The following is an 18,535-nucleotide window of genomic DNA, read 5'->3' on the forward strand; positions in this document are numbered from 1 at the left end:
AAAGTACATATCGAAGCTAATGGTTCAGATATGATGACAAAGGCACTTCTGAGAGAGAAGTTTGATTTTTGCCGGCATCTGGCCGGCATGGATTTCACTTGAGGAGTTAGTGTTGGAATCTCCCTCATTAGGCTGGAGGGGGAGATTTGTTGGGTTTAAGTCCAGCCCAATAAGGGCTTATTTGGAATTTGTTTTAACTAGAGGGATAATATGGTCTTTCTATACCTAAAGCATATCTCTAAGTGTGGCCCTAATCTTTGGCAACTAGAGAGACAACATAAAATAGAAGAAAGAAGAGGGGAAATTCGCAGGAAAAAGGATTTCTGCGCAGTAGTGATCAAACCGACGATTGGAGGTCGATCCGTGGTTCGATTAAGCTAATTTTTGGACAGCAGGTTCGTGACATCTTGATCTACATTCTGAACGGTTGGATTGTGATTTGGAGTTCTCTAAATTAGGTTTCTGGGTCATTTACGGACAGCAGATTTTGGGTGAGATCTTCACCATTTTCTTCAACTTTTTCTTCTTGTTTGAAGTTGATATTGTTGCTCTATCTTCACTCATATTTGTGGATTCCATTGTTGTTGGAATGGGGGATGTTTATCCCGTTGATGATGTTGAGAATTAGGTTTTGTACCTAAAGTATTATAGCGGAGATTTGGGTGGACTCCGAGAAAGGTCCCGTGGTTTTTATCCTTCACGTTGAAGGAGTTTTCCACGTAAAAATTCTCTTGTGCTGATTGTGGTTGTTTGTTGATATTTTTTGCGGTTAGTATATTTCCATTGTTTGTGTTCAATTGTTTTCTCACAGGTTCGATCAAAGCGGGAAAGGGTTTTTTCCCAACAACTTGCACGATACACATTGCATCTCGAGCATGATTTCCACCTTCAGATTTAGCATGATTCGGGCATCAACTTTGGCCAGATTTGGAGCATCAGAATTAGGCATGATTGAATTCTTATAATGTCTATATATATATATATATATATATATATATATATATATATACACCATCACTACAAAAAAAAATAGGTATCTTTGGCCGGCGCACATCAACCGGCGTTCATTAAAAAAACGTCGGGAGAAAGCACACATCGTGGCCAAAAAGTAGTACGTACACGATTTTTTGTTTATAGCCAAAAATGTCATGACCCTTCCACATATTTACAGCCCATACCCCTCTCCTTTTAAGTATCAAAATAACTAGAAAACTCTTTGTATTTACAAATATATGCCATTTGAGCCCTAAAACGGGAATCCTCACTCCCAAACCTATTCTCTTCCCCAAAATGAAACAGATTTGATTTTTTATTTTTTCCATATCCTCGCCCTAAATCCTTCCTAAATGGACGGATTTCATCAAAATCCTCAAACCACGCCCTAGGTTTTCAATACCCTTGAAGAAATCCCAATCAAATCCCCTTTTTGACCCACGAAATTCGATAGTAACAAGCTCTCATTCCCTCCAAACATCTTTTAAGCAATTTTCTTCCCTTTTCTTCATTTATTCTCTGCTTTTTTCTCGGCAGCAACAAGACGCCATCTCTCAAGCTTCAAACAAGGTTCCCGAAACCTACCTTCATCATCACCTTCTGTGAGCTTCATACAAATGGGAAGACCTAAACTTGTTTATTTTATTAAATTTTCACTATTTCTTATATTTATTCTCATTCTCCAAATCTTTGCTGTTTCATGTTCTTCGCCTTAAAATGGGATAGAATCGTATAAATACTGTTCCCACAGAAAAGGGATAAAATTAACAACTTCTTGTATAAGCATACCCATATGTTATACTCAAACCTTTTTAACCATTAAAATTCCTCCTCTTGTATTTGCATTAATTTTTTTTATCCCAAGTCCTGGATCTCAATTACCAGCCTCTTATTTATGCTGCCATGTATGTTTGGATATAATTTGTAGACTCAGATACAATCTCATTTGCTTTACTACCAAAGAACATTTAGGTTTTTGGTCTATCTATTTCTAACAGCATTTAAAACATTCAAGATTTGAACTTTCACATACTATCACATTCTGTTACTACATTGATTATCTCTGCGTGTGCATTATAGGTTGACCCAAATTCATTCGGATTGCTAAAAGCTCAAATCTTCTCTCTCCCTTTCAATTCAATTGAGATATTAACTCCCTACAGTCACCAGATTTAAATTCAAAATTTTAAGCTTTTTTAAAATTTTAAACTTTGTTGTTTTCGGCCGTGTCAAGGGTACCTCGTGCGAAAAGTAATTTGGTTACTTGCGCGATCTTCCCTCCTCTAGGTTTTCCTAATTTTAATCTTTTCTCGTTCTCATTTCTTATTTTCTATATGCCACTTCTCCACACCTCAAAACCCCATTCAATATCTCAAGGAAATCAAACGAATCTATGAGGTATTTTTCTTCTCCTCCTTTCTGTTAGATTTTGATTTTCAAAATCTTATTATTTGGTCAAAAGAAAGTGTTTGGAAAATGTTTTTTAAGTGTGTCTTGGAAAAGGAAAAACTTTTCTTTTGAAAGATTTGCTTTTTGCAAGAGAAACAGAATAGTGCAAAAGTAGTGTGAAAAAGATAGTCCCATACCGACTCATAAGAAAGAAAAAGTTGGGCTTATAAAGCCTTACTCTTTTCTCTATTTTATTATGGTGCTCAATGGTCTTAGCCTTGGGTTGAACCGCGGGACGGTGCAACGCACTGTTCGCACACGCACGTAGCGTGGGCAATGGGTTATAGGGCGCATAATGGCGCTTTTTTAAGCGCACTTTGTACTTCGCACGGCTCATCGTAGCGAGGAGCGATTGGAGCCTTTCATTTTTCCCGATTTGATCCCGACCGTTGGATCAAGATTGACTTGGATTGGTCAAGTGGGTAGACCGAATGGTTCGGTCGGGTTGGGCCTGAGTTCGGGCCCAATGGTTGGCCCAGCGGGCCTAGGGGCTCCAATGGATAGTGCATGGGTGGGTGCGATCTGAACCATCGGATCGTGGTGTAGCAGCTAGTGGATGATGACCATTGGATTGTGTCTCTCCTACACAACGGTCAAGTTCCTAAATGGTGCAATCTGCACCGTGGATGGGAGATCTTGCGGTTACGGAGTTAGAAGGGTTTTTACATAAGCCAACGGTCACTCCAGGATTGATCTGAACCATAGAGTCGTGATTAGACACGATCTAACGGTTAGAATTCAAACCCGCTGAAAGGAGGTCCAGAAAGGGTGTTTTCCAAAGGGAAAAGCCACCAGAAGCTCTATAAAAAATAGTAGAAAATTCTCATTCAAAATAGAATTCGGATTTCTACTTTAGCATACCCAGAAATACTATTTCCAGCACAATTCTCTCTCTCTAAACCCATCCAAAGTTACTGTTTTACTGTTTTTAGAAATCCTTTAGAGTATTTTGTTTTCTGCAGAAACAGAACTCTTGTGTCTCAAATACTTGCAAAATTCAAAGGTGATTCAGGCTTGATTCCGTTCAGTGCAGAACGTCGTCAAGCAATTGGTTTGGAACCGGGCTTCATTGTATCGTGGAGGCGAGTTCGTGGTCCCCTTTGCACACTATTGGTGGGGGCGAATATGGTCTTAAGGAGAGCGTTTACGCGCCTTGAAGCATTTTCTCATTTCATTCTCAACCACTACACAGATCATATCCAACACTTTCTCTCTTTATCTATCTTTATATTTCTTTCTCTCTTCATCAAGAAAAGGGTTTTTACATGGTGAAAAGGGTTTTTGCTTGTTGAAAAGAGTTTTTGCTTGTTGCTCACGATATCTGCTTAGAAACCCTTCTTATGCAGATCTTCTTCACAATTTCTCTACAGAAACCCTCAACCCTTTTTACATGTTGATATCTTTAATTTTTTATGCTAATTTTATCACTATGTGCTCTTTCTCTTTCAATCATTCAAATCACTTATTGCGATTAGGGCAGATTTTATCTCCATTTTCCTTCAATTGTAGCTCTTTCTATCATTTTATGTTTTTTCATTCGACTAATATTTGAAATCTGCATTTTGTTCAGTCTACAACGTAGTAATTTGTTACATGATATTTGATTTAGGAGATATAGCAGGTACGAACCATTCCCCCCCCCCCCCCCCCCCTTTCGATTTTTTACCCCAATTCCCTCTTGCCATCTTTCCCTCATGTTGTTTCCATTGTTAGTTCCGATTGAAACTCGATCCGGTGAGATCATATTCCCCAATCTTTTTATTTCGTAAAATATATAATTTTTTCATTAGAAACTGACATAAAATCTGCATTTTGTTTTTTTTTTTTTACAGCATGACAAGCTGTTTGATCAACCGCTGGGCGAACAAGAAGTAACTTCCCCAAAAGAAACCCTTTGATCGATAACCAGAAGAAGGGATCAGGGTACAATAATATTTGATTCCTAATATTCTTCTTGGATTGATTTTCTGACAAATATTGAGGTTTCTTTTTGTTTCATTGCATTTCACAATTAGATTTGAACATGATATTCGATGCAATCATATGCGTCTTTGTAGACACCCCATTTTGACCGGACCATTTTCCCCAAAATCGAATAAATTCTCGAAATCGAATAAAGTCCCAATCCCGAAGTTGAGTCGAGATTCCGGAACCGAATCCCAAAATTTTTGAAAAATCAAACCCGAAAACCCTAAAAATGCCCATTTCCATATATTTTGGAAATCGTTTGAAAGCCTGGGTGATCTCTGAACCCCATTGGCACCCTTCGTTCAATTGCCCTGATCCTCTATCTCATTTTCGCAAAAATTCGAAAGAGTTACAAAATACCCTGAGTTTTGGTATTGGCACCTCTCTATGCGAATTTCTCAAGTGTGGATGATGCTAACTCGACCTCTCCTTGATATTTTACTGACTTACCTTGTCTCTTAGTGTTTAGACCGTGATTAAATGGGTACATTTTCGAATTAAAATCTATCAAGGGACAAGCTGAGTTTGTGTGATTATCAAAGCGAGGGTGAGGTTGTTTCATTTGCAAATGGAAGGGGGTTGATTTTAACAAGGAAGGTGTGACAATACCAAGCCCTTGTATTAAAAAGAGAAAGATATATTTGTCTTTTTTTATTTTTATTTACTTGGGGCAGCCCACTCAAGTGCAAAAGAAAGAAATAAAATACACTAGATGGGGGGGGGGGGGGGGGGGGCGCTGCCCATGAGAGAAAAGGGGGGGGGCATGATATTTCACTTCCCATTTGCAGGAGGGCATTATTGGAAATCTCCATTGCTTCCTCTGCAAGCCACAAACATAGGCCATTAGATTAAAAAGATGAGGTGTAGGGCTTGGATCAACTAGGCACTCTCGGTTTTAGGGTTTCTAGGATAGAATTAGGGCAAGAGGGATAAGGAATCAAGGGTGGGGATGATCCAATTCATCAAAAAAGGGAATGGATGGCTAAGATTGAAAGAGGGTTTCAACCCTAGCTATAAAAAAAAATGAGTCGTAGGGAGGAGGGGGAGCCCAATTTTCCAAGAAAAGGGGCAGCAAGAGAGAGAGGGAGAGGGAGAAAGGGATTGGCAGCCACCTCATCTTCTCCTCCTTCTACCGCCACCAACCTCCACCATCCACCATCACATCTCCACCACCATCAAGCTCCACCATCGGCCTCCACCCGAGCCACCATCTCCAATCACCTTCTCCGGCATCCTCCCGGCCACCGCACCTCCACCATCTCCCCAAACCCAAACCCTCTGCAACTGCTAGCCTTAACCACCACCACCTCCGGCCAAACCCACAACCTTCATCATCCCCCGCCTTCAACCCAGAATCCGGTAACCCAAAACCTGCAAACCGCCACCACCCCCAAATCCATTTCCCGGCCAACCACCGGCCGGCCACCACCGCCTCTCCATCTTCTCCAAACCGCCGCCACCCTCACCATTTCTCCTTCAACAGCCACCATCAATCTCCCAATCACCACCCTCAGCCTCCCTTCAAAACCCTTCTAAAAAAAAAGAAAGAAGGGAAAACCCATTTCTCTGCAAAACAGAGAGGGGGAGAGTAACAGGGAGAGGGAGCCGCAAGAGAAAAGCAGAGAGAGGGAGGGAGCCGAGCCACCTCCGGCCATCATCTCCGCCACCACCGTCATCCACAACCACCATCCTCTCCAACCACCACCACCGACATCCACCACCTCCGCCAACACCATTTCCCTACCCAAAACCCATCAAACCCACCATCACCCTTCTCCACCACCGACATCCACCACCTCCAGCCACCATCCTCAACCTCAAACCCGAAACCCAAAACCCATCTTCCACCTCCATAGCCGCCGCACCACCACCAGCCACCATCCTCAATCCCCAAAACCCAAACCCATTTTCTCCACTCCAACAGGCGAAACCCACCTCCACCGAACCACCACCACCACCACCCATTCGAAAACCTTCTCCCACCCTCATCTCTTCCAACCCTCACCTCCAAAATCGAAACCCATCTCCACCCCAAACCATTCTTCAAAACCCAAAACCGAAACCCTTTTTTTTTTTCCACCATCCTCCTCCATAACCCACGGTCATCATCCACCACCTCCATCTCCACCCTTCACCAACCCATCTAACCCCTCTTCTCCGGCCACTACTCCCCTAGCCGACCCCTCCATTGCCGCCACCATCTCTTCTCCTCCCTCCACCGCTACCTCCCATTTTCCAAAAAAAAAAAGGAAAACAGAGAGAGAGAGAGAGAGAGAGAGAGAGATATATATATATATATATATAGAGAGAGAGAGAGAGAGAGATTGGGGGTTGTCTTCTTCGGTCTCGTTCCTGCCAGCCATTTGCTCCGGCCACCGACCCTACCACCATTTTCTTTTATCCATTAAACCCACTTGGGTTTTCTTCCATTTACAGTCACTCCTCCCTTCATCTACCAAAACCCAAAACCATTTCTCATTTCTAACACTACTGATTCCGGCAATCTTGCCGGAATCCGGCTGTGTCGCGCCACCATTTCAGGCCATCACCTCTATCCCACTAATTCCCCTCTTCAATTTCAATTTCTTAATCCCAATTGGTCCCATTTTGGCCTCGTTAATACCCACGTCAGATACCCCATCAAAACCCATTTCAATTCCTATTATCTCAGCTTTCATCTCCGGCCTCTTAATTCAAGCTTCACCATCAGCTTCTCTTCTGGCATTTCCGGTACCGGCACCGATACTCCAATGAGCATTTGGTGACACCGATACTCCAATGGGCCTTTGGTGACTGCGATTTCGTCCAGCACATGTATGTGGAATTGCTATGTGTTAAAGGGTTTCATGGTTAGGGATACCCTTTATTATTTTCCATCATTCTCTTGAGAATATTATCAGTATAACTATGTTGGGTAGTGTATAATCTCAGCTGGTCTTCAATATTGAATTGCATGTCTTGGGCTTGCGAATCTGCAACCTCTTTGTTTCCCTGGAATACTCTTTGTGCTTCGGGATCCCCATCGATTTCGGGAACATTGTCGGGTTTAGGCTATGACGGACGGCAACCTCTTGAGCCAAAACCCCCTTTTTTTAATCAAAAGGGATAAACAAAAACACATAAAAATCAAATAACCAAAAATCCAAAAACAATCAAAAATTCAAAAACAACAAAAGCGTTTTTCGAAAAGCTGTTTCGAACTACGTTGGCTTGATCCCTTTCTACAGGGTACGTAGGCAGCTTGGGATCGTCATCCCAAGTTCAGTCAAACTTTTCAATAAAATCATTTAAATCCTTAAAAAAAAAATCATTTCAGCATCCAAAAATATCTTTCAAGCTTTCTCAAAAATACAAAAACCAAAATGGGCAAGGATGGTGATTGCCAGGTCACTCGGAGCCTTCTTTTCATTTCGTTTCCGATTTTAATCGTGGTTTTTCGGTTTTATCGGTTTTCCGACGTTTTATCGGGCTTTGGGACGGGCGGTGACGTAGCGTGGCCCCTTCACGGGGATTGTCCTCGCTGAGCCCAACGATAGGCTATGACGATCGTGAGACTTATCTGATTTTTAGCGGATCAGGATCGCTGAGCTTGATTCATTAGAATCGCTCCCTAAGCCTATCGTACGCTCCCTTTTCTTTTTCCTGGCATTCTTAGTCCTCATGTACCGATGATTTTCCGATTCGTTTCTTTCCCTGTATCTTTTAGCTCATTGTGTGTTTATCTTTGACTTCTTATGTGCTACTGTTAGCTTGCTTACTTTCCTAGCATGCGATTGATTATTATTTTCTTAGCATTATCTCTTACATAGGCTCGCATGTTAGTGTGTTTATTCTATTGTTTTGGTAGTTTACTGCTGTGCTTGTCTGTCCTCTCACCTGCTTAGTTGTAGCATTTATTCATCTTATCTTGATTATCCGCTTAGACGTAGCTGTGCGTGTGGATGTTACTGCTTTCCTAGATATGATGGGTTAGGATTAGATGCGGTGAGTTAGGATTTGGATGTTTATTTTCTTTTGCCCATCCCCGGGTCATGCATGCTTAGATAGACGTTTTCTCGGGGATACTCGTTCCCATTTCATGTGATTTTAGCCCAAAACTCTTCAAAATTAATTAAAAATGGCATATGAGACCAGGTGCTTGCACTTGGGCGAATTGGGGGCGCTTAACACCTTCCCCATTTGTCATCAGGCACGGACTTTTGTATCTCTGGTTATCCGTTGCAACAGAGTATTTCATGGGATCCAGGGCCTACTTCCCTGGATGGCGACTCTTCTTTGTTATAGGTACATCTTGGTTCCGGGCTAGTCCTTGAATCGAGAGGTATCTCATTTGTATCACCACCCATGCAGTGAGTGGCATCATTTCGAGAGTTCCTTGGTAGAGCTCTCCTTCACACTGTGGAGATCTTAGAGGATCGGCGGGGGATCTCGTGTCCCTCGCTCACCGTCCTCGGGATCGGGGTCCACAGTCTTGTATTGTTGTAGTCAATGTTTTCATTTGCTACAGGAACTGATTTTGTCAGGCTAATGCAGCAAAGATGATCTTTTCCTCCTCTGTGATGTTTGGAAACAATATATTGAATAATTTTTTTTTGTGGGATGTGTGTGGAATTGATTCTTTTACAATTCCTTGTATAATGCTAATTAAATATGTTCATGGCAATGCTTTAAATAGGTTACAATATCCCTAGTTGAAGTTAACAATGGTCTTGTTCTCTAAGTTTTTGATTTTCAGAACGAAAGCATCATAAATCAGGATCTTTAAAATTCAGAATGCTTCATAATTTGCTATGGAGTTGGTTGAATTTTAGACTTGAATGATTACTTTTTCTTTTTGTGTGCATGTGTATGTGTTCATCACTAGTGATGGAGAAATCACAAAGAATATGGGATTTCTGAAAATGTTAAAATGTTATTGTTCTGTATTTTGATTGGGTTCGGTGTTTCACTGTATTTTGGGGACATCTTGTCCCTGCTGTATTTATGGTTTATGGAATAAAATTTTGTTACCTTTTCAAAAAAAATAAAAATGAAAATGTTATAGAATTAAGGCTATAATCTGATGAGTTGAATAGACAGCATATAATCAATACTAAATGCAATTTCTTGTTTCTATGATTCAGAGAATATGGGATTTGAAATTATACTAATTCTTTAAATCAAAATTTGTTTTTTTTTTTGTTCATGCTAGTGTCATAAAATGTGCTCTCTATAGAGAAAGGCAACTTGATTGGTACTTTCTTGATGCTTCCTAGGACACACTACTTTGATTTAATTTTTTGAGAGCCGTTAGGAACTTCATAGTGAATCTTACTTGGGAATTTCAAATTCATGATGGTAATTTCGTAGGTTTCCTCAAACTTATTCTTAGGAAATTTCAAATTCATGGTATTTCTTGTTGTAGACACCCCATTTTGACCAAACCCTAAACCCTTACTTTTGTTTTTTTAAAAATCCTTTAAATAGGTGAATTTAATGTCCCAAAACCAGTCCTAGCATACGTCAGGATCCTATTTAGGTCCTTCTAAAATTTCAAAAAAATCCGTCGCGGTTTGTATAGCAAACGAGAGGGGCATGTAGTGTTGTGTAAATTTTAGTGTCGCAGAAGGGGTGTGCATTATCCTGACCAGGATGTGACTTGGTGGGAATAAAGCGTGGGAATTTGCTGCAGGAGGGTGTCCCTGGATAACTAGGAAGGCACGAATTTATCTGTTAATATTTCACTAAAACCTTTTCTTGTGGACCACCCTATTCAAAACCAAACCAAATCAAATACACACGTGGAGGGTTGTCTGTGCAACTTATGGGGGGTAAAATTTATGCAAACCATAGCAGAACATGAAAATAGAGAGATAGAAAAAAAAAAAAAAAAAAGGATTTCGTGAAACCCTCGACATTTCCGTCGGAGAATCTCCTCTCCGGCGAGCTTCTTTTCCCCGGCCGCACTCCAATGGAACTCCGATCATTTTCAGATTAGTCCTCTTTCAATCCTTTTCTTTTTCTTTGTTCAAAAGAACCCTAGATGTGTTATTTTCCATCTTAAAACCCTAAATTTGTTGGTGAAACTCCAAATCTGTTGATAAAACCTTAGATTCATACTACCTAACCTTGGATCTACTCTTTTATATGTTGAAACTCTAGGCCTATTGTTTTCTATCTTAGAAAGTTTCTGATCTGAGAAGTGGAGAAAAATTAAGGAGTTGAGTTGAGACTGGAAAAATAAGAGGAAAATTGAGAGATTTGAACGGATCTGAGTAAGTAGATAAAGAAAGAAAAAGATCTCTATAATATGTCTTCTCCGTTATACTGATTATGCTCGGGATAAAATCAAAGAAGAAAGAATCGTTATCTTGAGGTTCAGAGCTATGCCTTATTCATTGAAGCCCTAGCTGAAGGTAGAGAGAGAGACCTCCAAAGCTATTGAGGTATAAATTGAGGTGAATCAAAAGATTAGAAAAATCAGAGATGAGCTGGAGGAAGAGATTAGATTTCATTTGATCTCAAAGGTAAGTGTTTATTCCGATTTTTTTTCTTGTATTTTATAGCAGTTATGTTTCGTTAGTTATTGCTGAAATTTTTGATTAAAAATCCTTATGTCTTCCTCAAGTCATTTATACAGGTGTTTTGATATTTTTGTTTTGAGAGTTCAGATTATGCTTGTACTTGTTTCCACTAGTTATTCTTTATAACGTATTCTTTGAGTACAAAATTGGAATTAAATGGTTCAGCCACTGTTAACACAATTCTGTCCATGATTTAACCCCACTTTTGTGCACATTTTGAGCCCATGATTCAGCCCATTTTTAAGCACAATTCAGCCCCCATTTTTAAGCACATTTCTACGCCTGTTTGAGGCATGATTCTGTCCACAATTTAGTCCATGTTGTTGTCCCAGTTTTGGCACAAATCTGTCCCTATATTCAACCATGTTTAGCATAAAAATCTGTCCACAACTCACCCCTGTTCTGTCCACAATTTAGTCCATGTTGCTGTCCCAGTTTTGGCACAAATCTGTCCCTATATTCAGCCATGTTTAGCATAAAAATCTGTCCACAACTCACCCCTGTTTTAGCACAAATTCTGTCCCCAGTTCAGTCTATGTTGCTGACCCTGTTTTGCGCACAATTTAGTCCATGTTGCTGTCCAGTTTTGCACAAGATTCAGTCCAAGATTCAGCCCTTGTTGTTGCACAAGTTCAGTTCAAGATTCAGCTCCCTGTTTTGCACATTTATCCCACGATTCCATCACAGATTTTTACACATTTCAGCCCATGGTTTAGTCGTAGTTTCGGCACAATTCAGACCCTGTTATGCACAAGTCCGGCCCATAGTTCAGTCATGATTCAATCCATGTTTGATGTAATGCAAGGACAGTTCACTCTCTTGTTGTTTAGCCCATGTTCTCTGCTATGGAATCAGCCCGGTTACTTGTAATTCAGCCTCTGAAATCAGTTTCTGTTTAGCACAGAATTCAGTTCATAGAGATTGTATAAGTACATCATGTACAAGTAAAAGTATCACTAAATCTATGTACAGGTGTGTCAATACAGTGAATGTATGTGGATGTGTACTTGTTTGCAGGCATGTAAGTGTGAGCTTGTGACTATGTGTTTGAATGAGGATGTATGTGAGAAGATATATATGTGCATGTCTATAAATAGATTTATGTGTCTCTGAATGTGTATATGTGTATGTGTTCTCCTAGGTATAGTGATCCTTAGTTCTGAATTTTCTTTTTTTCGACCTCAAATACTTAAAACATCAAACAATAAACATTTCAACCTTATAGATCTCATCGAGTCAGTCAGTTCGACATATGGCGGCCCAAATTTGGCCAAGGAACGAGAGAGTTATGCCCGTTTAAAGTTTTCAGTCCACAACGCTGTTTTTTAGAAATTATCGTGTCGAGTAACTTTTGGGCTGCTTCTGGCCGGAATTGTACAAAACTGTCAACTGGAAAAGTGTTTGTTATAATATTTTCTAAAATTGTCTTTATAGCAAAGTTTTCCATAAAGGCTTTTTAATATGTTCAAAACTACTTACAAGCTTCAGTTTTTTTGAAAAAACAGTCATTTCTGCAACAGCAGCTTTTTGGCCATTTTGAGGCATTTTAAGTCTGTTTCGTCCAAATCTGTATAAGGGAAAAATGTTCTTCACAAAATTTTCTAATACTTTGTCCTTGAGCAAATTTTTCTAGAAACGATGTTTTGAGTGTCAAAACTGAGCCCGAACTTTCAGTTAAAACACTAATATGTCTTTTAATGGTGATGGATCGGAAGAGGCCATTTTCTGGCCACTTCTGGCCAGATCCAAACGAAGTGGTCAACTGAGAGAATGTCTCTTATGCTGAGATCTACAATTTTGATTAGTAGATTTTTTTATGGTTTTGATGTTTGAGAGGTCCAAAAGTCAGTACAAAGTTGTATTTTTCACACTATGTCATAACTGTGCCATTTCTTGAAAATCACCGACAACTTGAGCTCTATTCAATTTTAATGATTGTTTTAGATGTTTTGAGCTTGCTAGTAAGTTTTAAATCATATATTCAATCATTTTAATGAATTGTTTGGCATTTTTTACCAGTTTTTTGGAAAATTACATGTTGGGTGGAAATTTCAACTTTCTTTCTTTTTTTTAGATTGTTTTGAGCCTATATTGATTCTAATGCTTGTATTGGGATATGATGAGCATGCTAGCAAGTCACAAATCATGTATTGATCAATTTTCATGATTTACTTTATATTTTAGAGCCTTATTTGCTAAAATTGCATGTTGTGTAGAGTGCTTTCAATATATATATATATATATATTATGCTAAATAAATAGAACCCGTGCTACATGTCAACCTAGACATCTAAACTTCTAGAATCACTTCCAAATCATGTCTAGACCTTCTAAATTCCATGAGTCTCATTTTAGGGGACACACTTTTTCTCATTAGGATGTTTTTCTTTTTAGGAGACATGCTCTGTCTCAATAGAAGAGTTTTCTTTGTAGGAGACCACCCTGGTCTCATCAGAGGGTTAACCCATAGGATACATACCCAGTCTCATTTACACCCCCTCATAGAGTGTTAGATGTGCTTTGACTTACTTGCATCCCTTTTTAGTATTGATTGTTCAGGAGTCTATTTCATAGACTGTTGGTTTGTCCTATAGCTTAGGAGTTAGCCTTTTAGAGTCGTTGTCTTCTTCTTTGTTATTAGAGCCTTGCTGGCTTGGGATCTTAGATCATTTTCTCTGTTCTTGGGACACTTGTTTACTCGTTTGTGGATTGTTCCATCTTGTTTGTTGATTTGGGTTTCCCCTTTATCCTAAGGGTTTTACCCTAGAGTGTTGTTTTGTTTGTTCCCTTTGGCCTTTGACCAAAAGGGTGAAAGTGTTTGAAATTTTAAAATCCATAAACATTGAAATCATTTACAATCGCAAGAGCATTGAAATCATTTAAAGGTCCAAAAACATTAAAAACACTTGAAAATTTTAAAATCTAAAAAAATATTGAAATATCTTAAAATTTAAAAAAAACATTTAACAAACAGAAAAATCCAAAATCATCTAAAGTGTTGAGTAGTTTTAGGAGTGTAGTAAGAGAGTTCGTTTCGAGCTACGTTGGCTTGATCCTCTTCCACGAGGTACGTAGTGCAGCTTGGGATCCACATCCCAAGTCCAGCCAAACCTTTTAAAATGAGCATTTCAAAGTTTTTTCCAAAAATACAAAACTTCTTCAAAACCTTTTCAAGAAGATCTTCCCCTAGAGTTAGGAGTCTGTCTTAGCTGTTTAGGGGTGTTTTAGAGTTAGGAGTCTGTCTTGTATGTGTTGATTTGGTGTGTCTTGTCGTGTGGGTGTCCTTAGAGTTAGGGGGCCTCGAGTCCTGGTCGGTTAGACATTTAGTCGAACTGATGGCTAGACTAGGAAGCATATAGTCAGCCCATGGTTTTCTTTAGGATACACAGCCTAGTTACACATAGGATGTAGGGCCCACCTGCATTAGCTTAAGGCTAATCAACTTGCATTAGTTAGGGCATATAAAGAGTCCTAAAAGTTACAATCACATGAACTTGAGTAATTATACCAAAAGCTTTAAAATCAGTCGAGTTTAGTGGATCGAGTCTAGGATAGCGGTTCTAGATGGTTAGGCATCGTAGTTTAGAATAGGTCATCGAACTACGTTGATTCTGATTCTTCCCGAGGCTGGGATACGTAGAGCAGCCAGGGTGGATGGCCATTTTGGTCTGAGTCAAGTATTGCATTAGAGTTTTAGGATTTGTCTTGTCGAGTCGTGTATAGAGTTGAATTGTGTTGTGTGTTTTGTTGTGTTTTCTTACTTTCATGTGCAGACTTTATACCTTTAGCTGTAGCATGCGTGTGTTTGTCCACCAGAACTTAGACACCAGTTAGGCATGTCACTCATAACCTAGTTGTGCTTAGGTGACACATCTTTTATTTTATTTTGTATGTGTTTATTATTTCATCCCCGAGTCATGCATGATTAGGTAGACGTGCACTCGGGGATATTTGTTCTCATTTGACATGATTTTGCCCAAAACTCTTTGGATTTAATAATAAATGGCATAAGAGACCAAGTGCTTGCACTCGGACGAATTGGGGGTGCTCTTCGGACCTTCTCCATTCGTAATCAGGCACGAACCCATATATATTTCTGGTTATCCATTGCACAGAGGATTTGGTTTTTGGGTCCCATGGCCTATCCATGGATGGCGACTCTGAGTTTATTTAGATACGTCTCGAATCTGGACTTGCTCCCGAATCAAGAGGTATCTCATTTATATCGCCACTCGTGCTATGCTATGATGGTGGCATCCGTTTCGAGAGTTCCTTGGCAGATCTCTCCTTCATGTGGAGATCTAGAGGATGTAGGGACTCGTTTCCTCATCTCTCTCGGATCGGGGTCCACACTTGTATAGGTCTCCTCAAGCTTTATTACTTTTATTGTTTGGGTGGTTTCTTCCACTGTTCTTTTTTGTCTTGTTTAGACTATTATTTCTATTATAATTGTAACTTTTGGAAACTCACATATGGCATCTATGAATGTCTGCCATTGATATGACTGCGGAAACATGGAATGAATGCTTGAAGAAATAATTGCATTTTGTTCATAGTTTGTTTTTTGACACGCCTTTTAGTTTTTTAAATTCGGACATAGTGCACAGTGTAGTATTGCTTCTGTATTTTAGCAATATTTTGTATTTGAGAAGCTCATTATGGCTTGATCTGTAACAATATTACCTGGAATGCTGTTCGTTTCGGTACGTGGTACAGGAACGGGTACGGCGTACGATGGTAGTCCGGTACGTGGTACGATGAGGGTATATATATATATATATATATATATATATATATATATATATATATAATTTCATATATTTTTACAAGATGTCATTCCATAGTACACACTACATACATTTAATACACAAAATATAAAAAATTCATGTATGCCATACATATTTTTTCAAAAAGAAAGTTCCCGGTTGGAATATATGAATATCCTTCCATAGGCCATATTACACCTCATGTATGCCCTACATATTTTTTTTCAAAAATAAAGCTCTAGTTCCAATTCATCCCAAAATATATAAACTTTGTAGCTCTCTCTCCATCTCTCTCTTAGTCTATATGCATCTCTCTTTCTCTCTCACGGGTCGCCGCGGTTCGTCATTTTTTGTGATCCGGGTTGCTAGCGAACCACGTTTGGGATCGTGCGACCCCGGATCGCGGATCAGAGGGCTAATGGTGAATCCGGTAACTATGATCTGTAATAGTGGATTGGATGGTAGTTGGTGTCTTGGGTTTGGTTGGGTTAGTTGTGAAATTGACTGAATGAAATGGGTTTTGTACATTTCAGGATCTATTACATTTTCTCCATCTTTATTGCTAGCATTTTTATAATAGACCGTAGGTGATGCAATATGCTTTCCATTGGTCATTTGAAATTTTCTTAGGAGTCAAATCTCGAATTCTATTTTCAAAGGGATCATAAAAGAATAATTTATATATCTTATCTGTACACACTCGGCATACTTAAGCGTTATAGTATGAGTACTAGAACTCTTAACTGGGTTCTCCGTAGGAAAAATGAAAAGACATGAATATTATATATAGTTTTCCTATTTTATTTGCCATTTAATTACACATGGGCAGCCTACTTGATAATTTTTTTTTTTCATTTTTCATGTGCCTCGACCTCAGGTCAATACATCTTAGAGATCTTTTCATACATATTTGCTCCATTTCTCGAGCAGTTTAAGAGAAATGGTGATGGATAGGAGTTGGATTCAGTTGGAAGGGTACTATTATCATAAAGTATCAATTTTCATAAGTTTAAGTCTAGTTTCTAACAAGCATTATTTTAACATGTCCCATGCGTGATTCTTTGGATGAAATAGGAATGAACCAGCATATTTGAATGGACTTCTTCAATTCCTTGATTTCACCTTTGCTAATGGATCTCGTGTGGGAAAGATATTGTGTCCATGTAAGAAATGCGTCAATTCCATATGGGTTGATCGACAAGAGGCCAAAAACCATTTGTTATGGGTTGGAATGCTTAGGAATTATACCAATTGGATTTTTCATGGGGAAGCTTCATCATCTTCTACGGATGCCACTCATTGACAGGCAAATGATGAACCGAATGTAGACATTGATATGGATGGATTGTTACATGATGTAATCGGAAGGTCTAGCCTAGACGATGATGGAGCTCAGCAAGAAGATGCAACTACAAGGGGGCCTAATGCAGATACTCATAAATTTTACATAAAGTTACATGATGCGGAGCAAGAATTGTATCCAGGTAGCAAGTTCACAAAACTCGCTTTCCTTGTTAGATTGTTTCATATAAAGTGTCTTGGTGGATAGAGCAATAAATCATTCACGATGTTGCTCGAGCTACTGAAAGAGGCACTTCTCGAGGGTGAAGAGTTACCAAATTCATTCTATGAAACCAAAAATGTTATTAAGGAGTTGGGCCTCCACTACAACAATATTGATGCATGCCCCAATGATTGTATGTTTGTATTGGAAAGATTCTGCCAATGACTCTGTGTGTCGAATATGTGGGGCTTCAAGGTGGAACATAGCTGAACACCATTTAGATGATGAGGCAACACATTCATCTACGAAAGTGTGAAAAGTTCCTGTAAAGATTCTACGTCACTTCCCCTTAAAACCAAGGTTACAGAGGCTATACATGTCAAGGAAAACAGCTTCCTTCATGAGATGCCATGATGAGAGCCGCACTAAAGACGAAATATTAAGGCATCCTGCCGGCTGCCCCGTTTGGCAATCTTTTGACCATGATCACCCATCTTTTGCTTCAGAACCTCGCAATGTCAGACTGATGAGGTGTCTACATTTATTTTTTGTTTGAAAAAAACTATGTTTATTACATTTCCATCCACATGGATTATTACTTTACTAGTACATTCGATATGATTGTGTGTACTAAATAATTTCATTTGTAGGTTGTTATTGATGTCTATTTGATGAGTGGCCTAGAATCTGATACGAGAGTGGCACGAGGAATTCTTGTGAGTGATGATCCATCTAAAATAGTAGGAGGATCACAACTGGGACGTGGATTTTCTAAAGTTTCTATCAAGTTCTCACTGCTTCCCGATGAGCCTTTGTTTAGACCGTATGGACGTTTAAGAACCTTTAGAGATGCCATAGGAGCAAATGTCGCTTGGATGAACTCATTCGTAAGTATACAACTCATTATTGAACCTTTTTAATACTTGAATTTTTTAATCGATATAGTTACTAATTATTTTGAAATTATCCTTTTGCAGGTACAACGCATATAGAACGAAAGGGGGGAAATGATTGGACTAGTAGTTGATATAATAGTTTATGGGCAAGAATTGTAATATGGACAAGTTTGTTTTACGAATGTGTTGTTTCCTAATGAATTGAATGTTTTGAATCTTTTGATATTAATGAATGAAATGAGTGTCTCTCTCTCCTTATAAATATAGTGGTTGTATGGAAATATTTTCATGAATGAAAGCTATTACTGTCAATTGTGCTAGAATCGAAGACGTGATTAGAAGGTAATTTTTCTTTTCTTATATTCAATTTTTTCCTATTTATATTCCAATCCTAAC

General features: G+C 39.1%; 1 long non-coding RNA gene across 3 annotated transcripts; it reads left to right on the forward strand.

Moving 5' to 3' along the window:
• The first annotated feature begins 1,217 nt into the window (after positions 1 to 1,217).
• On the forward strand, positions 1,218 to 18,393 carry LOC143847285 (uncharacterized). Of its 3 annotated transcripts, none has more exons than XR_013234994.1 (4): positions 1,218 to 4,365; positions 16,617 to 17,774; positions 17,894 to 18,130; positions 18,221 to 18,393. It is a non-coding gene; the product is annotated as an uncharacterized LOC143847285 (long non-coding RNA). The 3 variants fall into 3 exon arrangements; XR_013234993.1 differs by having other exon boundaries at positions 16,814 to 17,774; positions 17,894 to 18,134; XR_013234992.1 differs by having other exon boundaries at positions 16,814 to 17,774.
• The last annotated feature ends 142 nt before the right edge of the window (positions 18,394 to 18,535 follow it).

This window comes from Tasmannia lanceolata, unplaced genomic scaffold, assembly GCF_043159265.1.
Source record: "Tasmannia lanceolata isolate RefF3 unplaced genomic scaffold, GAP_Taslan_0.1 ptg000015l, whole genome shotgun sequence".
In the NCBI taxonomy this organism is placed as follows: Eukaryota; Viridiplantae; Streptophyta; class Magnoliopsida; order Canellales; family Winteraceae; genus Tasmannia; species Tasmannia lanceolata.